The 27,954-nt window shown below is 39.8% G+C and overlaps 2 long non-coding RNA genes across 2 annotated transcripts; both read left to right on the forward strand.

Annotated features, from left to right (window-relative positions):
- The first annotated feature begins 14,208 nt into the window (after positions 1-14,208).
- LOC137262189 (uncharacterized) lies at positions 14,209-18,532 on the forward strand. The gene is made up of 4 exons (XR_010954897.1): positions 14,209-14,259; positions 15,938-15,982; positions 17,459-17,482; positions 18,378-18,532. It is a non-coding gene; the product is annotated as an uncharacterized lncRNA (long non-coding RNA).
- Positions 18,533-24,561: 6,029 nt separating this feature from the next.
- Positions 24,562-27,917, forward strand: LOC137262313 (uncharacterized). Its single transcript, XR_010954909.1, has 4 exons — positions 24,562-24,602; positions 25,846-25,890; positions 27,376-27,399; positions 27,763-27,917. It is a non-coding gene; the product is annotated as an uncharacterized lncRNA (long non-coding RNA).
- The last annotated feature ends 37 nt before the right edge of the window (positions 27,918-27,954 follow it).

A 27,954-nucleotide genomic window follows, 5' to 3' on the forward strand; every position in this document is an offset into this window, starting at 1 on the left:
CGCAAAGAGGCGAATATTACTATCAATACCAGATACAATATCGTTGATGTATATTAAGAATAAGAAAGGTCCGAGGACTGAACCCTGCGGTACTCCGGCCAAGACACCTTTCTTGTTAGAATTGTACCCGTTAATTGCAACTCGCTGTGTTCTATTATTGAGATAACTTTCAAACCATTGTAGTAATTCATCTTGTATACCATAGCTTCTGAGTTTATAGATACTCCTTTTGTTCCATACATTGTCAAAGGCTTTACTGATATAACAAAATACTGCCCTTACTTCTTTACCGTCATCGATGGCTTTAGCTATGAAATTATACAGATACGTTAATTGATTAGACGTTGAATCTCCTGGCATGAATCCACCCAGACTGTATCACCTATTTCAGCACGGCTTTATTCCAATTCATTGCAACTTTAGCTCTGTCACGTATATTGATTCCTGTGTAGCGCCAATGTCTAATGTTGCACACCAGCATGTTACATATTTCCAGAATCCCACATGAATCCCCTTGCAAATGGTTTGTAGTTGTAAATATTAACGACGCCGGTATAGCCGGTGAACAGATTCATGTAAATTCCGCCAATCTATATCACCTGCGGTATTTGTTGCATTTCGCACATGAATACCCATGTAGCTCCACCACTAAATGCGCAACGTGTGCGTTTTATACACTGTCTGACACACGCTTTAACTGGCTTTCAAACGCAGTATAGAAATGCATTTTCTAAGGTGAATCGTAAGAGTGGTTGCCATTACATCATGACCGGACTATGGTGGCATGATGACTGCTGTGATATAAAAGAATTGAAGTTCAACAAAATTACACAAACCATCATGTCGGAGATTCAATCTGGACTGGTTACCGGGGCAGCATTAGAATCACGTTTGCATTTTTGGAGAGAGCGTTGGATCGGGTTTCCAACCATGTATAACATGCATAGATATCACAAAGTAAAAGGCTTCCAAAATACAATGGCGCGAGCGACTTCCACCGGTGGCTGGGTGGAAGAAAAGTCTTCCACCGAGACTTCTGTGGAAGAAATTCAGACGGTCTAAAATCACAGAAACCTTGATTGCTCGGCTATGAATTTGCCAAAAAAGAAACGGATAAATTCTACGTGACGCGCAGGGGTCCCGCCATCCAACGACGTGCAGGATGCGCGTGTAAGACGGCGAATGGAGCTCCTAAGGGAGCCGTGCTGAAATAGGTGATACAGTCTGGGTGGATTCATGCCAGGAGATTCAACGTCTAATCAATTAACGTATCTGTATAATTTCATAGCTAAAGCCATCGATGACGGTAAAGAAGTAAGGGCAGTATTTTGTTATATCAGTAAAGCCTTTGACAATGTATGGAACAAAAGGAGTATCTATAAACTCAGAAGCTATGGTATACATTGGCGCTACACAGGAATCAATATACGTGACAGAGCTAAAGTTGCAATGAATTGGAATAAAGTCATAAAAGCAACGCCTGTAGTCTTAATATATAAACTTTTACTGTGGTGGAAAGCCCTTGAAAGTGCGGTTCTGCCAAGGTGTAATGTGCATTCGAGTCGCGTCTGAGAGTCAAGCAATGCGCGCCATTATGTAAATGCATTTGCGCTAATGGCGGGTAAAGTAGTCGGGGATCCGGCGCGCGTCTCCCATCAGTGTTGCGGCAGCTATAATTTCACGATCCACCATCCAAAATTTAATGTTTAACATACATCTGAAAGCCCTTGAAAGTGCAGCTCTGCCAAATTATAACGGACATTCGAGGAACATGAGATAATCAGGCAATGCGCGTCATTACGTAACTGTTCTTGTGCGACTGGTAGGTACAAAACGGGGATCTGGCGCGTACCTTCCGCCAGCTATTATTTCACTATCCTTCATCCAAAATGAAAGATTTAAAATGCATCGGAAAGCCCTTGAAAGTGAGGTTGTGCCAAGGTGTGACGTGCATTCGTGTCACCTCAGACAGTCAAGCCATGCGGGTCATTATGCAAATGTACTGTGCGCTAATGGCGGGTAAAGTCGGGGGTCTGGCGCACGTCTCCTTCAGTGTTACGGCACCTATAATTTCACGATCCATCATCCAAAATTTAATGTTTCAAATGCATCTGGAAGCCCTTGAAAGTGCGTTATTGCCACGTTATAATATGCATTCAAGGAACGTCTTTTAATCAGGCAATGTGCGGCATTATGTAACTGTTACTTCAGCTGTTACTTCAACATCAGAAATCAAAGGTGTAACAGGGGTCGGTAATAGCTTGAAAATGTGGATGTGCCAAGGTATACTGTGCATTCGAATAAACGTTCTATTATATAACGACGCGCATCAAACAGACAAGATGGCGCCATGCTCTGACAACTGTAACTTATCACAAAGGCCGCCTCTGTCTGGCCACTTAATTACTCTGTTGCGTTCGCAACTCCTTATCATCATTATTTTCATAATTTCTTTCAGATCTGTCCGCATGGACTGATTGCATATACACGTTCTTCTCTACCTTCCTGTAAACTTAATTATTACCTGATTAGCTGTATATCACTCGTCTGTGTTCACATCTCCGTACCCTGGAGATGCTACTTATCAGCAAATGTAATTTCGTCACCTGCCTTGCTCTCTTATGGTTATAATCACTCAGATTGGGTCACTTCCTTTTGACATGCCGCTACTTTGTGATTTTAAACCTCGTCGCCACACTGACTTCAACGTTGTGTATATAATTTCTTTGGCATGGGCAATTCACACCTTTTGGCATGCTCATGCCCCTCCAAATGGACATAACTCATGGAATGGAGATGGACAATTTCCAGTTTCCTCCTCCCCCGTAGAAACATTCGGCTTGGCCACGTGAACTTCATCTAAACCATTCCATCAGTTGTCTGACCACGACGTGGTAATACAAGGGAATGCATTTCACTGCAATTTCATCATCACAGACCAAGTGTCTTAGTGGATCACTACCAGTCAGCGTTGACAATCAACATTGGCAAGTGAACTTCACTTTTATTTCTTCTCGTTTGCTCTTAATTTCTGCATTTTTCAGTCATTTACAATGCTCACTTTATCAAACTGATACTCAACATTACTAGGTTTATTCCCTAAATAGACATATTGTATAAGCAGTTTATTTCTTAATTTGTCCAAGACTGTGACACCCAGACCCTCTTCTGTAGTGCCCAATCATTCCCAGAAAGTAAGTGTCCCAGCAATATAATAAAGTATGCCTTCCAGAAACATATGGGTCGTTTGTAAAAAGTGTAAAACTTATTACAAAGGCCTCGCGCATTTAAAGCAATGTTATCCTGGTAGTTCTACTCCTTGTCTACACGCCATACACGCCCCAAATCGCCGCCGTAGCGAGTCCTATACTGCTACACAGCTTTTGTCAATGTCGGCTCTATTGGCATTTTGTGGCACATACAGTGTCAACAAAAATCAAATCCCTGATTACATCAGGGTACTTAAACACTTGGCCACACAATTCAAGGAGAGGACGCATCTGCAGCATCTCCTGCAACTAGTAATCCAATACCGAGTACCAGTGCTGGTTTAACTGGGTCTACCAGAAGTGGTACTCGGTATAATTACAAACAAAACACAGTCAGGGCTAATCTTACAGACACTGGCTTATACGATAGGTTCCCTGAAAGTGAGCCAACACTTTCAGGGTTTTATCAATATTTAACCAATATTCATGAAAAAGCAGGGCGTAATGCTGGTGTTTTCCCAAATAGTAATGTGGCTTGTATGAACTTTGATATATTTGAGCACGAAGATGAAATTTATTATTTTAACACGGTCCTTTCACAAAATGGGGTTTCTGCAGGTGGCAGTAAAAATTACATGTCAGCTGTCAAATCCTTTCTCAGTTACTGTCAAACGTATGTTCAAATGTCCCCAAGGGTTTTCGATAATTTGCGCATTGTTCATATACAGGTGTCTGTAGCCAGTATAAACGCGAAGAGGTCCGTAAATCTGTTACAGAATTCAGAGATGAAACCAAACAACCGCCGCCCATTTCCGTTGTTCAGAAGGGGTACACCGATCCTGCAACCAGACAAGAGGTGAGGGACATCCTGGACCGGTCAAAGGCAGATCAACTTCCATCTGAGGACGATCAGCGCCTGGTGATGCGGTACTTGTCTTGTGGGATAATTCAACTTGGACATGCCCAAAGACCTTCAGTGGCGTCGTGTATGAAGTTGGCAGATTTCAGTAAGGCACGGTGTGTTGCCGGGAGGTACCAACTTTCTTTCATGGACCACAAGACGTCCATGAGCTACCCTAAGTTTGTCCAAAGAGGATTACGACATGTTCAGGGATTACCGCCAATATGTACGTGGTGACATGCCTGAAGATGCTCTACCGGACAAATCGCCTTTCTTCAGGAGAGTGGACGGCACATGAAGTGGGAAACATGTGTTTCGAGTTGGCCCGCTATCAGAGGACAAGAGGTTTCCTTAAACCCAACTTGGAAAACGAACGGAGGACATTTGCGGCCACGGATGTTCGGAAAGCTTTGGAGACCCAATGATGCTGCCAAACGTAAGATGGCCAGTGACTATCTTGCACATGGCCAAAAGACTGTCAATAAGTACTACGCTAAGAAGACTCCCTTACAGGCTGCTAATGAGTGTGCTTTTGTACAAGATGCTATCCAACAAGCAGCGGGTACATCAAACGCTGAGGAATCTGCATCGGCGTCAGTTCCAACAGATTCCTCCACCCAAATCCAGCCCCAGCCCCAACACCCTGAAGGTAGGGGGAAGGGAAAAGGAAAAGCAAAGGTAAAGGCAGGCTCATATAGCCCAAAAGGTGAGAAACAAGTAGATCATGGAAAGTAGGGGGAAGGGTGAAAGTAGGCCGGAAAGTAGATCAAGCCAAAACTATAGGATAGAAGTAGTAGGTTATAGCCTGTAAATCCATTACCTAATGTCAGTTTAGGTTTATACAGCAGTAGTAAAGGCTTTCGCTGTTCGAAATTGCTGTTGTGGGAATGGTGCAGGAGAAGAAAAATGGCACTCTTAAAAGAGCAACATCCACGTGGTGAGCTCTGGTTAACACAAATACCTCTTAAAAGTTTCGTTGGGGTGGTTCCCTATTTCAAAATATATTTGGTTCAGTTATACAATTCTTTATGTATCGAATGTGTTATGTCCTTTTCAGCTATATTTTTCTATATCCGTTCTACGCTATATAAGTCATTTCAAATGTTTCGTTTATGTGGTTCCGCAAAAGCCTATTTCATGATATATTTGGTTCAAACATACAATTCTTTATATATCTAATATAGTATATCTTTTTCAGCTATATTTTTCTATATCTATTCTCTGCTTTCAAATGCAAAACACGAAGTCCACGGATATGTCAAGCTGCAAACGTCTACGTGTCATGCAGCATGTTAGTTCCGTCGCCCCGGCGCCGGTAGCGGAGGTAGACTTTTGTTCTAATTTCGTTATCCCTCTTTGGATTTCTAGTATCTATGATTCTTTTGAAAGGTCTTTCCATAGGGTTTCTGGCGATGCATAACATGCACATCTGCAATGTTGTGCATAGCTGTCCGTATGTAATGCCGCATGCTATCTCCATTTCAACGGATCGGTAATGGGAAGTTAAGTTCGTCGATAATTTTCATATCGTTTTTGCAATCCTAAATGTCCATAATGCATATGAATGCCCTTTCAAATCTGCTTCTAACGACGTATCACATGTACATATACAATGCTTTTTGGAGACGTTACACACGTCCGTATATACCGCCGCTTTTTGCGTCTGCGGCCTTTCAACGTCGCATTTGCTCTCGTGTTGCCTTATTGCGTCTTTTTTTGCTTCTAACTGCAGCACTCTAGTCTGTAGCATACATTTTTTGATATCGTAAGAAAGCTCTTCTGGTGGCGGCAACAGTGGTGTAAACAGATTTCATCTATTCTGAAAATTGTAAAGTATATTGCACAATTTGTTCGAAAAAATAGTCGTTTTTTGCTGTACTTTTTAAAAAAAATACTATGTAACTTTGCCCACGGGCAAATCAAGGAGAGGCGATGGTGGTGAAAGGGTAGCTGGCGCAGGCAAACCCGTTCGAGTCTTGATTCGTCCGTGAGCAAGTGCATACGCCGGTGCTTTTACCTAGAAGCAGGCGATGTCTCAGCCACGAAGCAGGCAAAACACTGGTGGTTGAGGCGATGATGGTCAAACAGTAGCTGGCGCAGGCAAACCCGTTCAAGTCTTGATTTGCCCGTGAGCAGGTGTAGACTCTGCTGACTTTTGCCAAGAGATGGGTGATAGTGCCGGAAGCAGAGCGTGCGTGGTATTGGAGGGGCGACCGTCGCTCGGATGAAAGGTGGATACCCTTGATGCAGCTTTTCAGGGCATTGTTTTCTTTCGAGTGGGAGATAACGACGTGCCGGCCTCTACTGATCCTCGGGACCTGGTCGAGGACCTGCTGGATCTTCTGGACTACCTTCGGTGGAAACAGCCATTCTTCAGGGCAGTGATAGGGAGTCTGTTTCCGAGGGTAAAACCAAGGAACATGACTGTCTCTGCCTACAAGCGGAAGGTGGAGGAGGCGAACCGGCGCTTGAAGAATATGTTGCGACGCCGTCTGGATGCCACCCTTTGGGAACACAGTCAGCACATGAGGATGGGACCTGCGCTGCTAGCCAAGGATGGCGTACACCTGACACCAAAAGCTAATGGGCAGTTCTGGCTGTCCATTCGTAAGTGTATGTGTAGGTATGTTTAATCACTCACTCACTCATCCACTCACCCACTCACTCATCCACTCACTCACTCACTCACTCATCCACTCACTCATCTACCCATCCACTCCTTGTGATATCAAATAGGCTGTTTTGCATCCCGCCGCACGCACAGGCTTTGGCTTTGGGTGGCTTTAAGGTTGGGAAAACATGACGGCAGCCACACGTGTCGCACATGACGCGAAAGTCAAGACACAGGTCTTCCGACCCATGTCAAAGACAAAACCCTGGGGTCGATGTACGAAACATGACAAGTACCTACAGCGTGAGAAACTGCCATAAATCGGGATAAATCGGGCTTAAAAGCGCCCCGGCGTCGAATCTGGTATAGACTTTTCACTCCTGATGATACCACCATATAGCCCTGGGGGCCAGCTTCACGTCGATGTGAAACATGTGAATAGGATGTGAATATTCAACGTTCGAGTGACGTTTAAAAGATGCTCTCCGAGTAAGGCCTTTTTCTTGGTAAAATTACAGATGGCAAAATGGGCGTGGACGCCCAACCAGGCGCCCCATGTCGACCCCGTGATAACCCCAGGTGCTTCATGCACGTGGCCACATTTTCATGTATGATATGTGTGCAGTATGTCTCTTTCTCCCGGGGGAGACAATTAGTGAACGCAGGATGCGTAGATCAAACCCTTGTGTTATCAAATGTGAGCTGTTTTGGCTCCCGAAACACGCACGGGGGCTTAGCTTTGGGTGGCTTTAAGGGTTGGAAAACATGACTGCAGCCGCATATGTCGCACATGACGTGAAAGCCAAGACACAGGGCTTCCGATCCAGAGTAAAATAAAAACCCTGGGGTCGATGTACGAAAAATGACAAGTACCCGCAGCGTGTAATGCTGCCCAAAATCGAGTTACATCGGACTTACAAGCGTCCCGACGTCGAACCTGTCGACGACAGGTCATTTCTGATGACACCACCAGATAGCCCTGGAAACCAGCTTACGTCGATGTGCAACATGGGAATGGGCCGTGCATGCATGGTCAACGCCCATGCGGCCCTTAAGTGACGGCACCCTACGTCTCTTGCCCCCAGATATGGACCTGACTGTAAATCCGTTAGAAAATTATTGTCTCTAAGGAAATTAAATATGTATTTAAATACACATTTTTCAAAAACTTTAGATAAGCAAGGGGTTAATGCGACTGGACGGTAATTCGAGCATTCATGGACGCTATCTTTTTTGTGATTAGGGATAACAGAAGCTTCTTTCCACGTCAAGGGAAATGCTGACTGACTCAACGATAGGTTAAATAATTTCGTGAGTATGGGACTTAGGCTTTTGGCAGTATATTTCAATACTTTGTTGCCTATTCCGCTTGGACCAGTCGCTTTTGATGTATCTAAAGACAACATGATGTCTTTAACATCATTACATCATTCTTGATAATGTTGACTTGCAAATGAATTGGGTATCAGGCAAATCTCGATGAGTGTCTTTAGCAGTCGATGGAGAAGTAAAATAATCATTTAGGATATTAGCGATTTCATCGGGATCGTTATATTCAATATCGTTCGATATAATTGTAGGAAATTGATTTTCAGTGTTTTGTGATTTCAAAAATGCTTTAGTCAGGCGCCACCATGTTTTAGTACCGATTGAGCTATTTACAGAATCTTCGATTTTAGAGATGAATAGACGTTTGGCTGTTCTAATAGCGGAAGTAACCTCATTTCTATCTGATCTGAAATTTGCCCAGTTTGATGGGACGTGGGATTTTGTTGCAATTTTGTGTAAACGGTTACGATTCCGAATCAATGCACGTATTTCACTTGTCATCCAGGGCTGATCTAAAGGTCTGATTGTGATGATCTTGTTAGGTATATGCTGGTTGCAGATATTACCCATTATAGATGGTAGTTGTGTGGTGATGGCATCTACATTGTTGGAAGAAAATAAACCGTCACAATCAATGTTGTCTATGCATTTGTTCAGACCCTCTGTATTGGCTAGTGAGTAGTTGTAAACTCTTCTTTTGTAATGGAAGGGATTGGTTCTTATATTGTTATATAATTATTATATAGGACAGTGGTCGCTACAGATAGAATCCAGAACAGCCGGTCCCTTCACACTATCGACATTCGATACAAAAATCAGGGTGCTTGAGTGAGGTGTTATCCTAGTAGGTTCAGAGATTATTTGTTCGAGTCGGTACAGCAATTCGAGATTTTCGATTTTGATTTTATTTTCCCGAAGGACGTCGATGTTGAAACTGCCGGCATTGATAGTGTACATATTTTGATCAATGGCTTTACCAATAGCGTCTTCGAGGAGCTTCCAACATACCGCACTCTTGTCTTGTCTGCGCGATGGATACAGCCGACAAGATAAGGACAGGTTTTGCATTTAATCGTCACCCACACCGCTTCAAGCCCGGGGGTGTCAAGACTCGTCATATGTTGGAGGTATAGATTATGTTTGAGGTAGATGGCGACACCACCACCACGACTCGGCCTGTCTTTCCGGATTGCAAGGTGATAACCTGGCATTTCTATAACAGAATTACTGATCTCGGCATGTAACCAGGTTTCTGTTAGCATATAATATCATATAAGCGACATTCAACGTCAGTTAGATCAATTTTGTCTTCCAAGCTTCGTATGTTTAATTGGACAATTTTAAGATAACGGAAATGGCGCGGTCCTGGGTTAGGATGAACATCTCCACAACACAGAAGGATAAGAGCGGTTAACATAGAAACGTGATGATAATAGAGGGAAAGGAACTTACATCTGTATACGTATTTCATAAGATAAGCCAGTGATTTGGAGTGTAAGCTCAAAGCAAAGGAACCCACTGCCTGGCTCCTTCCTGGGCAATATTAAACGCCCAATCACCGGTATATCCATTGAAGGTCACATGTAAAGGAAAGATTACATGCAAACTTTGCAAATTTGGAATACCTTTTGTTTTATCTACAGTAAGAGATGATCAAAAATTGAACTAAGAAACTTGTAAAATAATGCGATGGAAAACTTCAACAGATTCACTAATTTCACAGTAGCGCAGGGGTGAAAAGGGGCTTGAACAGCTGAGTTGCACTGCACCCTAAGCGTTTGTGCAGCCACGAGTTTCACAAGTTTGGAACCAGAAAGGTGACTCGTAAAGACAAAGCAAGTGATGCATGTAAGGATTATTTCTTTGGTCAAACTTGGAGAACAAGAGATGTTTCTTGTGACTGCAAGTAACTTGGCTCTACAGAAATAGAAATACACTGGCTCCGTACTTGGTTGCAGGTTCACAACGCAACTTTTCAAGACACTGTAGCATACTAATTCCATTGTTAAAGGTCACATATACTCTAATAGGGTACAAATGCAAAATCACTTGCTGACATCGTTATAAATGAAACCAAGTCATTAAAACTGCTCATATCGATCTTTAATTACCGTAAATCGACCTTTTTGTCAACTGTGCACACTTCTCAGCCGGAAACGAAATTTCAACCAATTAGAGCGGCGCGTCTCCGTGACGTAATAGTAGGTATAGAAATGAGGGTCTGTGCAGAATTCATCTTCATTTCAGTGGGTAAATTATTTCGTTTACAGGTTTGTGCAAAGCTGAAATCGCGAAAGCTGTTATGAAAAATGAAAGCTATATGTTCTCACAATCTACTATGACTTAGTTTTGTCTCCTGCTTTGTCTAGTTTTCAAGTTACAACCCTTGTTTTCATAGACGATTCTGCCCAAATCACTTGGTATTGCTAGCTAGGTTGCAGTTGTAATCTGTGTTAAGTGGTATGAACCTACACGTTATTTGACATCATTCATTTGATGCTCAGTTAATGAATTTATAACAGGTATAATTAGTTGTAACGCCACTTAGATTACCCGACAAAAGCCCCCATTTGGCATTTCTTGTGTCTGGATCGATCAAAGGATTACCCGATAACACGATGATTGATTAATTACTTTTATGCGGATTTAAATGGGGGATTTGTCAAAAGGTAGTGTTGATGTATGTACATTTACTACTTTATACTAAGTACAATCAATCGCATCTGTGTCTATGTAAAAACAACACCCTTCTTTCAAAGGATTAACCGCCAGTACACTGATTGACTATTGGCTAACTAACTACTTTTTTAAAAGAATGACGCACATTATGCAATTAGTTGCCAGGTGTGCAGGTGCGTGTGCAATAATTGACACCCATGATATGAAGTAGGTATGATGCACTGTGCGAGGTATTATTGTACTGGGCATGTAATGACATGCAACAAAAGAAACATTTCCCCTCCTCCCTTAATGAATCTAGTATGATCTATTTAAGTGAGGGTGAAAATTTCTCCTGCATTTTATAGCTAAACGATATGGAATCAAAGTGTTAGTATAGAGCTGTGTTGCTAAGGTTTCTTGTAAACTAATACATTCTGAGAAATCTTTTGATAGTGTTTAAATAATTCTTAAAGGCAGGAGGATAAAGTACCTTTTAACGTTTAGTGTAGATGTATTAAACATATATAAATCCTTGATATATGCGTGCATCTTTTCAAAAATGGCATTTGCATTTGTTGGATCTGATCTGGAATTTGTTGTAATATTCATGTTGTGCACAGGAGCAGATAACTGAGGTGTACCATATGTCTCAATCTTGATGTATTTAGTATGTGATATCTCAGCAAGTGTACATTGATGTCAAATTGTTCAGGTTTTCATGTTAAAGGAGGAGATCATAGCCTGGTGGATTCGTTGTGAAACAATAAATCTGTAATAATACAGTCATAAAATAAGGAATGCCACCTTATACCTCATAACTAGTGGCATTCTTTGCTGTTAACTGGCGATGTGGTAGCCTAGTGGTGTAGGCGCTCGATCGTCTCGTCGAAGATCCGGGTCTGATTCCTCTCATGGACACAATCCGGGAAGTCCATTATACTGCTGGAATATTGCTAAAGGCGACGTACAAATACTCACTTACTCACTTTCATTGCTGATAAACCCAAAATCTCATGCTGGAGGTACCACAGCTGAACTGGATTTGGTGGAACACTGCTTTTAGGAGTATTTCATGCTATGATGGTAGTGTATGGTTCTCAGGAGCTCAGGCCCCAATTAGTTGAAACTGAGCAACGTTGGCGAGACCTTTGAGGTGTGAATGTGTTTTGCAGCTTACTCCTTTAGTCTTTCTAAAATTTCAATCCTACGCCACAAGGAAACACATGTGATACATGTGGTCTCACGTTAGTAAACGCAGTTTATTCACAATTGCCTTGTCCACCCACCAGTACATTCTGTACCTGATGTGAAACAATGGTAGTCTGAATTTTGAGCCTTGAGAGCCTGACAGGCGACCTGTTGTATTCTCCACATTGAGTGTTCTGTACCCGTTGACCAGGGATAGTATGTTATCGCTTTGAGCATTCAGAGTACATGGATAAATGCGCAACATAAACGGATTATTATGTTCTACAGATTAAAGATAGAATATAGCAGAGGTGGTTCAAGTGAACCAGCCACGTCGGTATCGGGTGTGACCGCCACATTCCATATGTCACCTTCTAGGATAACCACAGGTTGCTGAATCATTTTTACGTACAGTTTTCAATCTCTTCTACAAAACAGTGTGGGGTAGAAAAATGTTTATATTAATTAAGAATCCAAGAAAATACGTGCAACATGATCACTCCATTCCGTAACTAGCCTCCTATGATAACTACGGATTGCTGAAGAGCAGTTCTCACCCAGGTCATCAGGCTTGTGAAACATTATAGGTTTGATAATCTTTTCATACACAGTTTCCAATCTCTTCTCAAGAACCACAATGCGCAGAAAAAGCTAAATTAATGAAGATTATAACCTGAAAGTTACCTTTGAAGTCAATTTGTTGTGTTTTCTTCTGACAGTACTCATACATACTTCTCATGAAAAGTCTAGATTCACTGGTATAAACACAGCCTTTTACTTCAGGCAACTTGTCTCTAAAGACTTTGCCAAATATGTAATACTGTTTAAAGGTAATGTTTACACATGAACCTATGTATGAAACCGGAACTGTCTCAATATGTCAACAGACACGGTGGTGTTCACAATATGGTCTTTATTTATAATCATGTAGAAAAAAACCCCTGAAACAATTAAAACATCCTTTAGTTACAACGTAAGTATATGAGCTGACAGATAACATGAATCATTAATACAATCTGTGTATATATGTAACCATTTACAGAATATTAGCGTTGCAGAGCCATTTCATACACATTGCCTCAACACGTAACTGATAGCAGATTCCATATAAGGTATACTTTAATTCATACATAGAACACAAATATCTATGTACACATCATATCACATGGAGAAACAAATTAATATCATACACTGATTATCAAGTAATCACACTGTGCAGACTAATCGAATGGCAGCTCAACAATGCAAACAATTACGTTTTGGAATTGTTGATCAATGGGCAACACTTAAGATATATTTATTGGTAAAACCCTGCTTCATTCTTACATTCATACATTATACATTCGTTCATTTACACATAGCATGCACATTCACACAACACGCATTTACACATCACACATTCGTACAACAGCTGTATATTACGTACAGATTAAGTTTAACACTGCAAAACAACTAATTATCACAAACTACTCAATACCTACAATATGACAAAGCAGCCAAATTATGAAAGCATATACAGAATGTACACATGACATGAATATGTACAACCACAAAAAGTATTGAAAGAGACTAACCTCTGGAAATGATCCCCACAGCTCCAACAAACTAAATGTCCAAATCAAATCATCCAAATGTGCTTTGTGGCCAGCAGAAATGTTAAAACTCAACTGCTAATAGACAGCAAACTTTAAGCAGGGGACAGCTAGAAAGCTGACAAGGTTTATGACAAAGGGACGCTAAGTGGGCTGACTATTGTGTGGCAGTGCTCAGGGTTATTGTAAAGTGAGAGAAAGGGATTAGAGAAACTGGAAAGTGAAGTATATAGTGTTTAAAAATATGCTAAAGTGAATATTTAATTCAGCTAAAACTAAAGAATAAAAATACAGAATATTTACCAATATTTCATCTTGTCACATGTATTGTAAAATAAAGTCATAACGTGCACAAGATCATTGTCATGAGTTCTGTAAGTGGTGGAAATCAGACGAATGCTTAACAAAACTTTACACCACAAGGCACCTGTTCACATGCAGGTTTGCAGTTGATTCCCCCAAGTTAATGGAGAAATCGATCTTTGATGTAACCATATATATATATTGATAACATACTGTCAGTGGTGTAAGTCTAAATATTTGAAGAGAAATATACATTACAGAACCAATGTCACAGTTCTGTAAATATTCATTATGCTGAAAGATGACACTCAGTAAGGTGAACCATTCCATTCACAGCTGGAACCAATCATAATGTTCTCCGTGCTGTGAAAATGTTTATAAGTCTGTCGTGTTGATGGGCAAAACAGGTTTCCTGGCGACTACCCACACGGTTCAACATGAAGCTGTTCCTCCTGATGGTTCTTGGTAAGTTAGCCTATTGTGTGTTAGAAAATATCTGTGGCCTTTGAAAACCACATCACACCTAATTTCATTATAGTCTGTTTGCAGTGAAAAAAGTACCGATGAAGTTGACTTTATGCAAAAAAGTAAAACGAGTAAAGTGGAATTAAGATTGCGAATCCTGTATAAATGAAGATTTAAATCTCAGAATTTTAGTCCACCTTTTGCAATTGGTTGAGCTGATTTTCTGTCTACACCGCCTTACAGGCAAATGCTTGTACACAGAACGCGAACAACCTGCATAACTAAGGGAAACCCCACGAAAATGATATTTCGGGTTTTGGGCCACTAAATCAAGATCAAATCCTTCCAGACATTAGACTTTTGTTATTACGATGATTCATCTTGACGTACTTCTTGGGGTACTTTCCATGCGACTTCTCGCTTCCACTCAATCGGAATCGAGTCCTGCTTTACCCTGACTTGGCCCCAAATACTCGTGAGGGCCGTAATAGTGACCAAAATTAGACCACTTTCCTTCCTGAGGATCAAACGGACCTACTTAAGTTGAATCTAAACCGGAAGTGAGTCAGTACTAATGCACCATTAGTGTAATATTTCAGAAATCGTACAGATACATAATAAATATGTGTACATAAAATAGATCCCTGAAGGACAGAAGAATATCTAGGCTATGAGAGGTAATTGCAGAGAGAAAACAAATCGCAATTTTGAAAAATAGTTCAGAGTCACATATTTGCCCAAGGGAAAGAGTCCACTCCTCCTTAAGGCATCTTGAAATGTGTGTTGTGAAGAGAGACGTAGAAAGTGTTTTACTCTCATTTTTCAATCGGTGAAGTCAACTAAGTACGTTCTTCAAATATCAAAGGGAAGCTGAAGGGAACGTATTGGGGTTGCATTGATGTCATTTCCTTGTGAGTAGCACGGAAAGTGTAGTGATTATCAAATGGTTAGTAAGTGTTGAACATCATTTATTCCTGACAGAAGCATTTAGTGATTCTTCACCTTCTAGAAGGATTACATCTTGGCATATGAAGACCATAACTATTTCTAAGAAGACCGATAACTTTCAGAAGGTTGAAGTTTCCTCCTGAGGGGGAATGTAGGCCTAACTTCATTCCAAATGTTTATCATTTTCCATGATTTTAATCGTGGAATATACGTATTTTTAATGTTTGGCTAATTTGGCTAACACCGGAAAGGAGAATTTAAATCCAGCGAGGGACCATACAGGTAACAAAGTTAATTTACGTGCCTGTGGTATCTACCTGCAGTTACTGGTGGTAAGAGTATTAAGTGTAATATGAAATCATAAGAAAGATTATTTTGATAGTTTAAAGGGGTTTCAGGCCTAAATTGTCATGTCTTTCTAATACTTTTACTGTGTTATGTGACTGATATTTTATATATTTAACATAAGTCTTCTCTTTATTAAATGGCTAACGTATTGTACAAGGTGACCTTAAATTGTAACCCACCAATGCACTTATAATCAGTTCTCTTAGGTTTTGTTAGTGGTATCACATCGAGTGGTCAGACTCACGTTCCTGTGCATCGTATCGATGTCATTGATGTCAATCACTGAAATGTATCATCCAGTATTGATGAGAATGGCGTAAATCAATAAATAAACAACCAAGTCAAGTACTGAAACATTTGTTTTCTCGCTTATATGTTTCAGTTATTTCCATGGTACAAATGAATACACATTCTGGGATTGTAGATGGTGAGTAGAACAGCCTTTGGGTCACTCATCTGCTCCTTTAGTCCCCAGAGACAGTATATAGAAGATACTAATCGTGTCTCCGCTAACAACACAATGCATTGAGGTTCTTGAGAGGTATTTAGAAGTCGGTATTCTAATATACGACAAATTATTATGGATATCAACTTCTTCAATATTGTTTTTGCGACGTTTCTGGGCTATTCCTTGCCCTTTCGTCAGGTGGATGCTAACTGAACAGTTAAACAGGATATACATACTACTAATGTACATGAAGCCAGAGTGATGATTTTAAGTATGTATGTACGATTAAAACATAGCAGATGAAAAGAGGATTAAAATATACAAAAGGTTTTATGGTGTTGTGACAATAGATTAAGCAATAGAAGCCAGTGTATTGGATTAGTGTACACTAGTGGGGGGTGATAGTCTAACAATATACAAAAGCTAGGATAAGATACTAAGGGAGGGATGATGCTGTAACAGTGGATTAGGAGGTGATTGGTGAAGGCTTGCGTGTATTTCATTTTTCAGGCATTGGGTAGGTAAAGCCCTTGGTCTCTGTTCATCCGTATGGCTAATCTCTTGATGTTGATAGCTTCTGAAATTGTGCGTCGTCGTCAATCATGGATGTTCGTCGGTATGATTGTAGTAGCTTGCAAGCCAATGGAGTGTGACAGATTGTTCACAATATGTTCAGAAAGGGCGGACTTAATATCTGATTTCTCTACTGAAGTTCTGCGCTTTTTCAGCCTAATGTCATTGGGACGAGATGTTTCTCGTACATAGTTGCTGCCACAGTTACACATAAGGTCGTAGATGCAGCCCCTAGGCTTGTAAGTGGTCTTGGTTGGTGTACATCTGCCATTGGCCTTCAGAATGGTCTTCAGTGTTTTGTTAGACCTGAAGGTCATATCACATCTACTAGTATCTCGGCAGTTTTTTCAGCAGTCGACTGATGTGGTAGCTAATCTGACCTTGGTAGGGAATGTTAATTCTACCTGGGGATGGCTCAGGTTTTCGTTAGCGTTCTTCTTGCTGTTGCAGGCTTGATGATATGGTTGTGTCTAGAAGTTGTTTGGGATAGCCGTTGAGGTTGACGAATGTAGTTCTTAGATGGTCTACTTCAGTATGCACGTTTGCTCTGGGGTACCGATTCTACTGGTCGGTATGGGTGGGTTTTCTGTAGACGGAGAAGGCCATGTTGTTGGGGGAGTTCTGCAAGGACACATCTAGGAACGGTTGTTTCTCTTGGTCTTCTATTTCTATCGTGAACTATGGAGTAATCATATTGTTTAGTTCACTAAACCGTATAACCAGCGTGCCATTTTGAGAAAATTCTCTTCGCAATATGCTTAAGATATTAAGTACGCAGTTTAAAGTGGAGAATATGATATCTAGAGACGGCCCTTTATTCATGATCACACTTGGGTGTATCACATCAGAACATGTGCTGATACGAGTATGTTTGTTTTTCAGCATCAGCCGTCGTGAGTGGCAATAGTGAGTATGGCAGTCCAACAACACTAAATGAAAATATGGAAAGAAAAGGGAAAAGATATCACAAAAGTGTCCTTTTTAATCACTCTCCCATTTTGACGATACCAGGTTTTGTAGAAAGCTGAACTTAATGTGATCATGTGTTATTATACTTTTTGACTTGTACTTCGTCCTTATTTGTTTACACTCTAAACATTGGAACTACAACATACTTACAGCACTTGACTTAGCTACAAGACTGCACATGTAGAAAAGTACAGTACGTGAAATTTGATGGTAATTTTACCATGTTGCACCTGCAGTTTGAAAACGTTTCGCATCTTTCCTTAACGACAGCTAGAGATTAATTGGTAAAGTACTGTGTCATCAATTCAAAAAATCTTCGTCTTTAATGTTTTGACTCTCTAAAGATTAGAACCAGAAGATAGTTACAGCACTTGACTCAGCTATTCAGCAGACAAAAATATTTGTAGGAGTAGTAACTTAAAAACATCGGAGATATAGCCTGTATTTAACTTATTTCACTCTGTATTTGCTCTCTAACGTTTGTTTAGACAGATATTTTACAATGTAACGCTTTTCGTCACAATATGGCTAAAATACTGCCGACGCACTTATAACTTTTGACTCGCTCATTCACTCTTATCAGTGAAAATTGCAGATCGGAAAGTTGATGATTTTCTTGTCCTAACAGTGGACGTGACTTAACAAAAGGAGTTTGAGTGTGTCTGCGGTAAATCACTCAGCTCAAGATGTCTTTCACTATTGCAACCTAACATTCATGAAGGATATGATGTCATTGACGGCAGAGATCCTCATCATACAGAATATGATACAGATAAATTATCTTCCTTACCGTAAAACCAAACACGTTCACACACTGACCTCTTATGTACAGGAATTCCTTTTGGGAAGCGAAGCGGTGGTGAGGAGTTGACAGACTCTTCTGGAATACCTGATAATGGTCCCGAGGTAGAGAAATGACGCCGAAGAAGAACTCCCGAACATGCTAACATGTAGAGACTGAAATAAAGAATTCTTGGTCCATGAAAACAGTTTGTTTTCCTTTTTCCGTTCCGATGCGATGTTTTGATGTGGTACATGGTGTATGGTACAGCTCCGTGGGTTGCTGAATTACATTTACACGTTACACTAGTAAACCTATGGGATAATATAGACGTATTGCTCCAAGATTTGAAAAATATGTTGATTCCCAAGTTGGTACGCGAAATTGCTGAAGTACTATGTGGGAACCAGGAAGCAGCAGTGAAATGCGCCTTAAATAACAATGGTATTCTTAAATGTCAGCCGAAAAGGTCTTACTCCGGCAGTGTAAAATTGTCTGGCAGGATACATTCAGAAGCAATGGAAAGAAAAGAACTGCAGCGATAGACACAATGACGGTTACACATCCTTTCAGCAACAACAATTACTCTATTTCATCGTATCTTATCTTAATTTATGGCTAGATTATCCACAATCGCTAAGTCCTGAAGGGATTGTGTACTTTTATATTCTAGTTGTTTTACTGTCCTCCTCTGACAAGGTAGTAGCTCTGTTATATAACAGGTTATATATTATCCAAGAATTTGTATTATATTAAATAATCTCTCAACAAATGCTGGTGAGAACAACATAACCACAAATAGATCCTCAGCAACCAAGGTTACTCCACCACACTACGATTGGGCAATATTCAACGCACAATCAACGGTATATCCATTGAAGGTCACATGCAAAGGAAAGCACAACTTGAACTAAGAAACTTGTAAAATAATGCGATGGAAAACTTCAACAGTTTCACTAATTACACAGCAGCGCAGGGATGAAAAGGGGCTTGAACAACTGAGTTGCACTGCACCCAAGGCGTATGTGCAGCCACGAGTTTCACATGTTTGGAACCAGAAAGGTGACTCGTAAAAACAAAGCAAGTGATGCATGCAAGGATTATTTCTTTGGTCGAACTTGGAGATGTTTCTTGTGACTGCAAGTAACTTGGGTCTACAGAAATAGAAATACACTGGCTCCGTACTTGGTTGTACTTGGGTCTGTGTAATTTGAGGGTCTGTGCAGAATTCATCTTCATTTCAGTGGGTAAATTATGTGGTTTACAGGTTTGTACAAACCTGAAATCGCGAAAGCTGTTATAAAAAATGAAAGCTATATGTTCTCACAATCTACTATGACTTAGTTTTGTCTCCTGCTTTGCCTAGTTTTCGAGTTACAACCCTTGTTTTCATATAGACGATTCTGCCAAAATTGTAATCTGTGTTAGGTGGTATGAACCTACACGTTATTTGTCATGATTCACTTGATGCTCAGTTAATGAATTTATAACAGGTATAGTTAGTTGTAACGCCACTTAGATTACCCGACAAAGGCCCCCATTTGGCATTTCTTGTGTCTGGATCGATCAAAGGATTACCCGATAACATGCTGATTGATTAATTAGTTTTATGCGGATTGAAATGTGGGATTTGTGAAAAGGTAGAGTTTATGTATGTACATTTACTAATCTATACTGAGTACACTCTATCGCATCTGTGTCTATGCAAAAAACAACACCCTTCTTTCAAAGGATTAACCGCCAATACATTGATTGACTATGGACTAAATAAATACTTTTTTAAAAGAATGACGCACATTATGCAATTAGTTACCAATTGTGCAGGTGTGTGTGCAATAATTGACACCCATTATATGAGGTATGTATGATGCACTGTGCGAGGAATTATTGTACTCGGCATGTAATGACATGCAACTAAAGAAACATTTCCCCTCCTCCCTTAATAAATACATTACGATCTATTTAATTGAGGATGAAAGTTTCTGCTGCATTTTATAGCCAAACCATATGGAATCAAAGTGTTAGTATAAGGCTGTGTTGCTAAGGTTTCTCGTAAACTAATGAGAAGGCTTTGATAGTGTTTAAATAATTCTTAAAGGCAGGAGGATAAAGTATCTTTTAACGTTTAGTGTAGATGTATTAAACATATATAAATCCTTGGTATATGCGTGCATCTTTTTAAAAATGGCATTTGTATTTATTGGATCTGATCTGGAATTTGTTGTAATATTCATATTGTGCACAGGAGCAAATAACTGGGGTGTACCATATGTCTCAATCTTGATGTATTTAGTATGTGATATCTCAGCAAGTGTACATTGATGTCAAATTGTTCAGGGTTTCATGTTAAAGGAGGAGGTCATATCCAGGTGGATTCGTTGTGAAACAATAAATCTGTAATACTATGTAAAATAATGAATGTCACCTCATACCTCATAGTTAGTGGCATTCTTTGCTGATAACTGGCGATGTGGTAGCCTAGTGGTGTTGGTGTTCGATCGTCTCGTCGAAGATCCGGGTCTGAATCCTCTCATGGACACAATCCGGGAAGTCCATTATACTGCAGGAATATTGCTAAAGGTGACGTACAAATACTCACTTACTCACTTTCATTGCTGATAAACCCAAAATCTCATGCTGGAGGTACCACATCTGAATTGGATTTGGTGGAACACTGCTTTTAGGTGTATTTCATGCCATGATGGCAGTGTATAGTTCTCAGGAGCTCAGGCCTCAATTAGTTGAAACTGAGCAACGTTGGCGAGACCTTTGAGGTGTGAATGTGTTTTGCAGCTTGACTCCCTTAGTCTTTCTACAATTTCAATCCTATGCCACAAGGAAACACATGTGATATATGTGGTCTCACCCAAGTAAACTCGGTTTATTCACAATTGCCCACCCACCGGTAAATTCTGTACCTTATGTGAAACAATGGTAGTCTGAATTTTGAACCTTGAGAGCCTGACAGGCGAACTGCTGTATTCTCCACATTGAGTGTTCTGTACCCGTTGAACAAGGATAGTATGTTATAGCTTTTGCGCATGCACAGTGCATGGATAAATGTGCAACATGAACGGATTGTTATGTTCTACAGATTAAAGATAGAATATAGGAGAGAGGGTTCAAGTGATCAGTTAGGCTCGTAAGGCTCATCATCACAACTGCCCCTCGGGATCGGATGGCATGCAGCAGCCACGTCGGTATCGGGTGTGACCGCCACATTCCATATGTCACCTTCTACAATAACCACAGGTTGCTGAATCTTTTTTACGTACAGTTTTCAATCTCTTCTACAAAACAATGTGGGGTAGAAAAATGCTATGTTTATATTAATTAAGAATCCAAGAAAATACGTGCAACATGATCATTCCATTCCGTAACTAGCCTCCTATGATAACTATGGATTGCTGAAGACCAGTTCTCACCCAGGTCATCAGGCTTGTGAAACATCATAGGTTTGATAATCTTTTCATGCATAGTTTCCAATGTCTTCTCAAGAACCACAATGCGCAGAAAAAGCTAAATTAATGATGATTATAACCTGAAAGTTACCTTTGAAGTCAGTTTGTTGTGTTTTCTTATGAAAAGTCTCGATTCACTGGTAGAAACACAGCCTTTTACTTCAGGCAACTGGCCTCTAAAGACTTTGCTAAATATGTAATACTGTTTAAAGGAAATGTTTACACATGAACTTATGTATTGTAAAATAAGCTCATAACGGTAATATCCGGATATATTTCTGCTGGATGGACCCAACGTATCATGTAAGTAATTTACGCACAGTACTCAAAACATGCACATGGATTAGAAATATTAGCATTCTTTGCTCTTTTCAGTTATACATCCAGATCTACTATCCCTATCTACCCTTTAAGTTAACTTGATGAATACCTTTATTACTATTACTAATATAATTTGGTGATGTGTCACAATTTCTTTCAAACCTTAATTCATTTGTCAATGCGAATGAAAAATGACGCACAATCCTACTGACCCTTTGGCTATGATTTGTACATGCAAGTATTCATAATTTCTGTACACTATTCGTGGCACTTTCTGGGACATAGTTCTTTGCGGACATTGCGACAAGTAATTGTCAAGAAAGACAGCCTACAATCACAAGAAAAAAGTTTCTGAAATATGGTTGGTTTCTACAATATTCTTTTAACATGGGTACCCAGAGATATTCCGTATATATGTATTCGTTATATCTATTCATACAATCTGTACTCCAGAAATATTTCAACCAACTCACATCATACATTCATTAGTTTATCTATCAAATTATCTAGTATCTTATGTTCTGTGTCAGTTCTGTGTATCCAGTTGTACCAGTTAATCAGGTTGATGATTTAATATTTGTTTTATAACCATTAAAACCTTGTCCATCAGTACATGTTGTATTGACATTATCATCACACCTCAAGTTTCATATTTCTGAAAGAATCCTTGTGTCAGTTATTTGATATGTCAGTTATTTACAGATATGGATTGTGGACCAACAAACTTGGAGAATGACAAGACGCCTTCATTGGCATTTATAATTTATGCGATATTATGTGTTATATGCCCGGTAAGGGAATTTCTCTTATAACAATATTATTCATATAGCTTTATAATGAAACAGACGCTATGTAGATACACAGAATAAACCTTTTTGACCTCACTCAAAGTGTAACTGTACATGGATTCAAGCGTAATGTATACATATATTTAAAATTCCAGGAGAAATACGGCTTTTCTGTCCTCACTGCCAGACGTTTGTTTCAAGAAAAACACGTTATCTTTATCTCCGTAACGACAAGATGTTTATCCGTCTGTAAAGATTTTTCGAGTGAATGAGGTTAGTCATCAAAGAATTTTTAGATTTCACTAAAAAACGGGTTTGCACTGTCACTTTGCTATCCATGTTTGATATATTTAATGTATGTATCATACATGTAACTGTAATAACTGAAAGTGAGCAAATGGTAATACGTATATAATATTTGTAATACATATTATCTGCATTATCATATATATTGCTGTGTTTCATTCATTGGAAATGTTAGATTTTACAAGCTTTTCTTCAGTGAATTTTCTCTCAGTTGAGAAGAATCAAACTGAATGTCCTTTTCTTTTCCAGACACTGACAGTGACCAAGATATTAGCAGCACATTCAAGGTTTGCGAGCTATTACCACCACAGTGTGAGAGCCTGATTGATTCGGATTCAGATGTTTCGCCAGATATTAACCAGGACTCGCATACACCAACAAACATCTACAGAAGAGCAAAGCATTTTGTGCAGTGGCTAGCTCGTCTTCATTCAGTGTGCCTACCTCCTGAGCAATGCTTGTGTGGAGAGAATTCTGTTACTCTTCTCTGAGCGCCCCAGTTTCTTAAAACAATACAGCGAATTGTGTACTACTGCAACTGCCCTGTTGCATTAAAATGTGAGCTTTTCTAAGAAATGAAACAGTTGAATCATAACATTTCCAGAGTTTGTTTTTTGTTCAAATAAATATGTAATAAATATAACAGATAATATAACATATTTCAGTTTTCTAAACTAAGCAGAAACCCTCATTGTCATCTTCCTTGTACAGAAACCTAGCGGAAACCTACATTACCCAAGATCCACACGGTTTCCACAAGACCAGAAACTTACTCACTCCAGCTATAAAGGTTTCAGTAAACTGAAACTAAATGGAAACTTCCAACTACAGTTTCAGTTGATGGAAACATGACGGAAACCAAGACTGGTTAGCTTCAGTTGTGGAAACTATGCGGAAACTCTCATTGCGCGTTTCCTGAAACTGAAACCTAGCGGAAACCTACATTACACAGTATCCATCAGGTTTCCGCAAGAACGGAAACCAAGTTATTTTTGCTGTGCATGAGTTCTGTAAGTGGTGGAAATCAGACGAATGCTTAACAAAACTTCACACCACAAGGCAGCTGTTCACATGCAAATTTACAGTTGATTCCCCCAAGTTAATGGAGAAATCGATCTTTGATGTAACCATATATATTGATAACATACTGTCAGTGTTGTAAGTCTAAACATTTGAAGAGAAATATACATTACAGAACCAATGTCACAGTTCTGTAAATATTCATTATGCTGAAAGATGAAACTCAGTAAGGTGAACCATTCCATTCACAGCAGGAACCAATCATAATGTTCTCCGTGCTGTGAAAATGTTTATAAGGCTGTTGTGTTGATGGGTAAAACAGGTTTCCTGGCGACTACCCACACGGTTCAACATGAAGCTGTTCCTTCTGATGGTTCTTGGTAAGTTAGCCTATTGTGTGATAGAAAACATCTGTGGCCTTTGAAAACCACATCACACCTAATTTCATTATAGTCTGTTTGCAGTGAAAAAGTACTGATGAAGTTGACTTTATGCAAAAAAGTAAAACAAGTAAAGTGGAATTAAGATTGCGAATCCTCATAATTCGACCTGTATAAATGAAGATTTAAATCTTAAAATTTTAGTCCACCTTTTGGTTGAGCTGATTTTCTGTCTACACTGCCTTACAGGGCAAATGCTTGCACACAGAACGCGAACAACCTGCATAACTGAGGGAAACCCCACGAAAATGATAATTCGGGTTTTGGGCCACTAAATCAAGATCAAATCCTTCCAGACATTAGACTTTTATTTTTGTACGATGATGCATCTTGACGTACTTCTTGAGGTACTTTCCATGCGACTCAAATATCAAAGGAAAGCTGAAGCGAACGTATTGGGGTTGCATTGATGTCATCTCCTTGTGAGTAACTGATTATCAAATGGTTAGTAAGTGTTGAACATCAGTTATTCCTGAAAGAAGCATTTAGTCATTCTTCACCTTCTAGAAGGATTACATCTTGGCATATGAAGACCATAACTATTTCTAAGAAGAACGATAACTTTCAGAAGGTTGAAGTTTCCTCCTGAGGGGGAATGTAGGCCTAACTTCATTCCAAATGTTTATCATTTTCCATGATTTTAATCGTGGAATATATGTATTTTAAATGTTTGGCTAATTTGGCTAACACCGGAAAGGAGAATTTAAATCCAGCGAGGGACCATGCAGGTAGCAAAGTTAATTTACGTGGCTGTGTTCCCTGGTATCTACATGCAGTTACTGGTGATACGAGGATTAAGTGTAATATGAAATCACAAGAAAGATTATTTTAATATTTGAAATAGGTTTTAGACCTAAATTTTCATGTCTTTCTAATACTTTTACTGTGTTATGTGACTGATATTTTTTATAGTTAACATAAGTCTTCTCTTTATTAAATAGCTAACGTATTGTACAAGGTGACCTTAAATTTTAACCCACCAATGCACTTTTAATCAGCTCTCTCAGTTTTTGTTACTGGTATCACATCGAGTGGTCAGACTCACGTTCCTGTGTATCGTATAGATGTCATTGATGTCAATCACTGAAATGTATCATCCAGTATTGATGAGAATGGCGTAAATCAATAAATAAACAACCAAGAAAAGTACTGAAATATTTGTTTTCTCTCTTTTATGTTTCAGTTATTTCCATGGTACAAATGAATACACATTCTGGGATTGTGGATGGTGAGTGGAACAGCCTTTGGGTCACTCATCTGCTCCTTTAGTCCCCAGAGACAGTAAATAGAAGATACTAATCGTGTCTCCGCTAACAACACAATACATTGAGGTTCTTTGGAGGTATTTAGAAGTCGGTATTCTAATATACGACAAAATATTATGGATGCCAACTTCTTCAATATTGTTTTTGCGACGTTTGTGGGCTATTCCTTGCCCCTTCGTCAGGTGGATGCTAACTAACAGTTAAACAGGATGTATACACTAGTAATGTACATGAAGCCAGAGTGATGATTTTAAGCATGTATGTACGATTAAAACATAGCAGATGAAAAGAGGATTACAATACACAAAAGGTTTTATGGTGTTGTGACAATGGATCAAGCAATAGAAGCCATTGTATTTGATTAGTGTACATTAGTGGGGGGTGATAGTCTAGCAATATACAAAAGCTAGGATAAGATACTAAGGGTGGGATGATGCTGTAACAGTGGATGAGGAGGTGATTGGTGAAGGCTTGCGTGTATTTCATTTCCCAGGCATTGGGTAGGTAAAGCCCTTGGTCTCTGTTCATCCGTATGGCTAATCTCTTGATGTTGATAGCTTCTGAAATTGTGCGTTGTCGTCAATCATGGACGTTCGTGGCTATGATTGTAGGTGCTTGCCAGCCAATGGAGTGTGACAGATTGTTCTCAATATGTTCAGAAAGGGCGGACTTTACATCTGATTTCTCTACTGAAGTTCTGTGCTCTTTCAGCCTAATGTCAATGGGGCGAGATGTCTCTCTTACACAGTTGCTGCCACAGTTACACATAAGGTCGTAGATGCAGCCCCTAGGCTTGTAAGTGGTCTTGGTTGGTGTACATCTGCCATTGGCCTTCAGAATGGTCTTCAGTGTTTGGTTAGATCTGAAGGTCACGTCACATCTATCTCGGCAGTTTTTTCAGCAGTCGACTGATGTGGTGGCTAATCTGACCTTGGTAGGGAATGTTAATTTTACCTGGGGATGGCTCAGGTTTTCATTAGCGTTCTTCTTGCTGTTGCAGGCTTGATGATATGGTTCTGTCTAAAGGTTGTTTGGGATAGCCGTTGAGGTTGACGAATGTAGTTCTTAGATAGTCTACTTCAATATGCACGTTTGCTGTGGGGTTGAAGGTTGGAGAGGTACTGATTCTACTGGTCGGTATGGGTGGGTTTTCTGTAGACGGAGAAGGCCATGTTGTTGGGGGAGTTCTGCAAGGACACATCTAGGAACGGTAGTTTCTCTTGGTCTTCTATTTCCATCCGGAAGTATGGATTAATCATATTGTTTAGTTCACTAAACCGTATAACCGGCGTGCCATTTTGAGAAAATTCTCTTCACAACATGCTTCAGATATTAAGTACGCAGTTTAAAGTGGAGAATATGATATCTAGAGAAGGCCCTTTATTCATGATCATACTTGGGTGTATCACATCAGAACATGTGCTGATACAGGTGTGTTTGTTTTTCAGCATCCGCCGTCGTGAGTGGCAATAGTGAGTATGGCAGTCCAACAACACTAAATGGAAATATAGAAAGAAAAGCGACAAGATATCACTAAAATGTCCTTTTTAATCACTCTCCCATTTTGACGATTGCAGGTTTTGTAGAAAGCTGCACTTAATGTGGTCATGTGTTATTATACTTTTTGACTTGTACTTCGTCCTTATTTTTTGTACACTCTAAACATTGGAACCACAACATACTTACAGCACTTGACTTAGCTACAAGAATGCACATGTAGAAAAGTACAGTGCGTGAAATTGGATGGTAATTATACCATGTTGCACCTACAGTTTGAAAATTATCTTCCTTACCGTAAAACCAAAGTCGTTCACACACTGACCTTTTATGTACAGGGGTTTCTTTTGGGAAGCGAAACGGTGGTGAGGAGTTGACAGTCCCTTCTGGAATGCCTGATAATGGTCCTGAGGTAGAGGAATGACGCCGAAGAAGAACTCCCGAACATGCTAACATGTAGAGACTGAAATAAAGAATTCTTGGTCCATGAAAACAGTTTGTTTTCCTTTTTCCGGTGCGATGTTTTGATG

Source organism: Haliotis asinina, chromosome 14 (genome assembly GCF_037392515.1).
Source record: "Haliotis asinina isolate JCU_RB_2024 chromosome 14, JCU_Hal_asi_v2, whole genome shotgun sequence".
Classification (NCBI taxonomy): Eukaryota; Metazoa; Mollusca; class Gastropoda; order Lepetellida; family Haliotidae; genus Haliotis; species Haliotis asinina.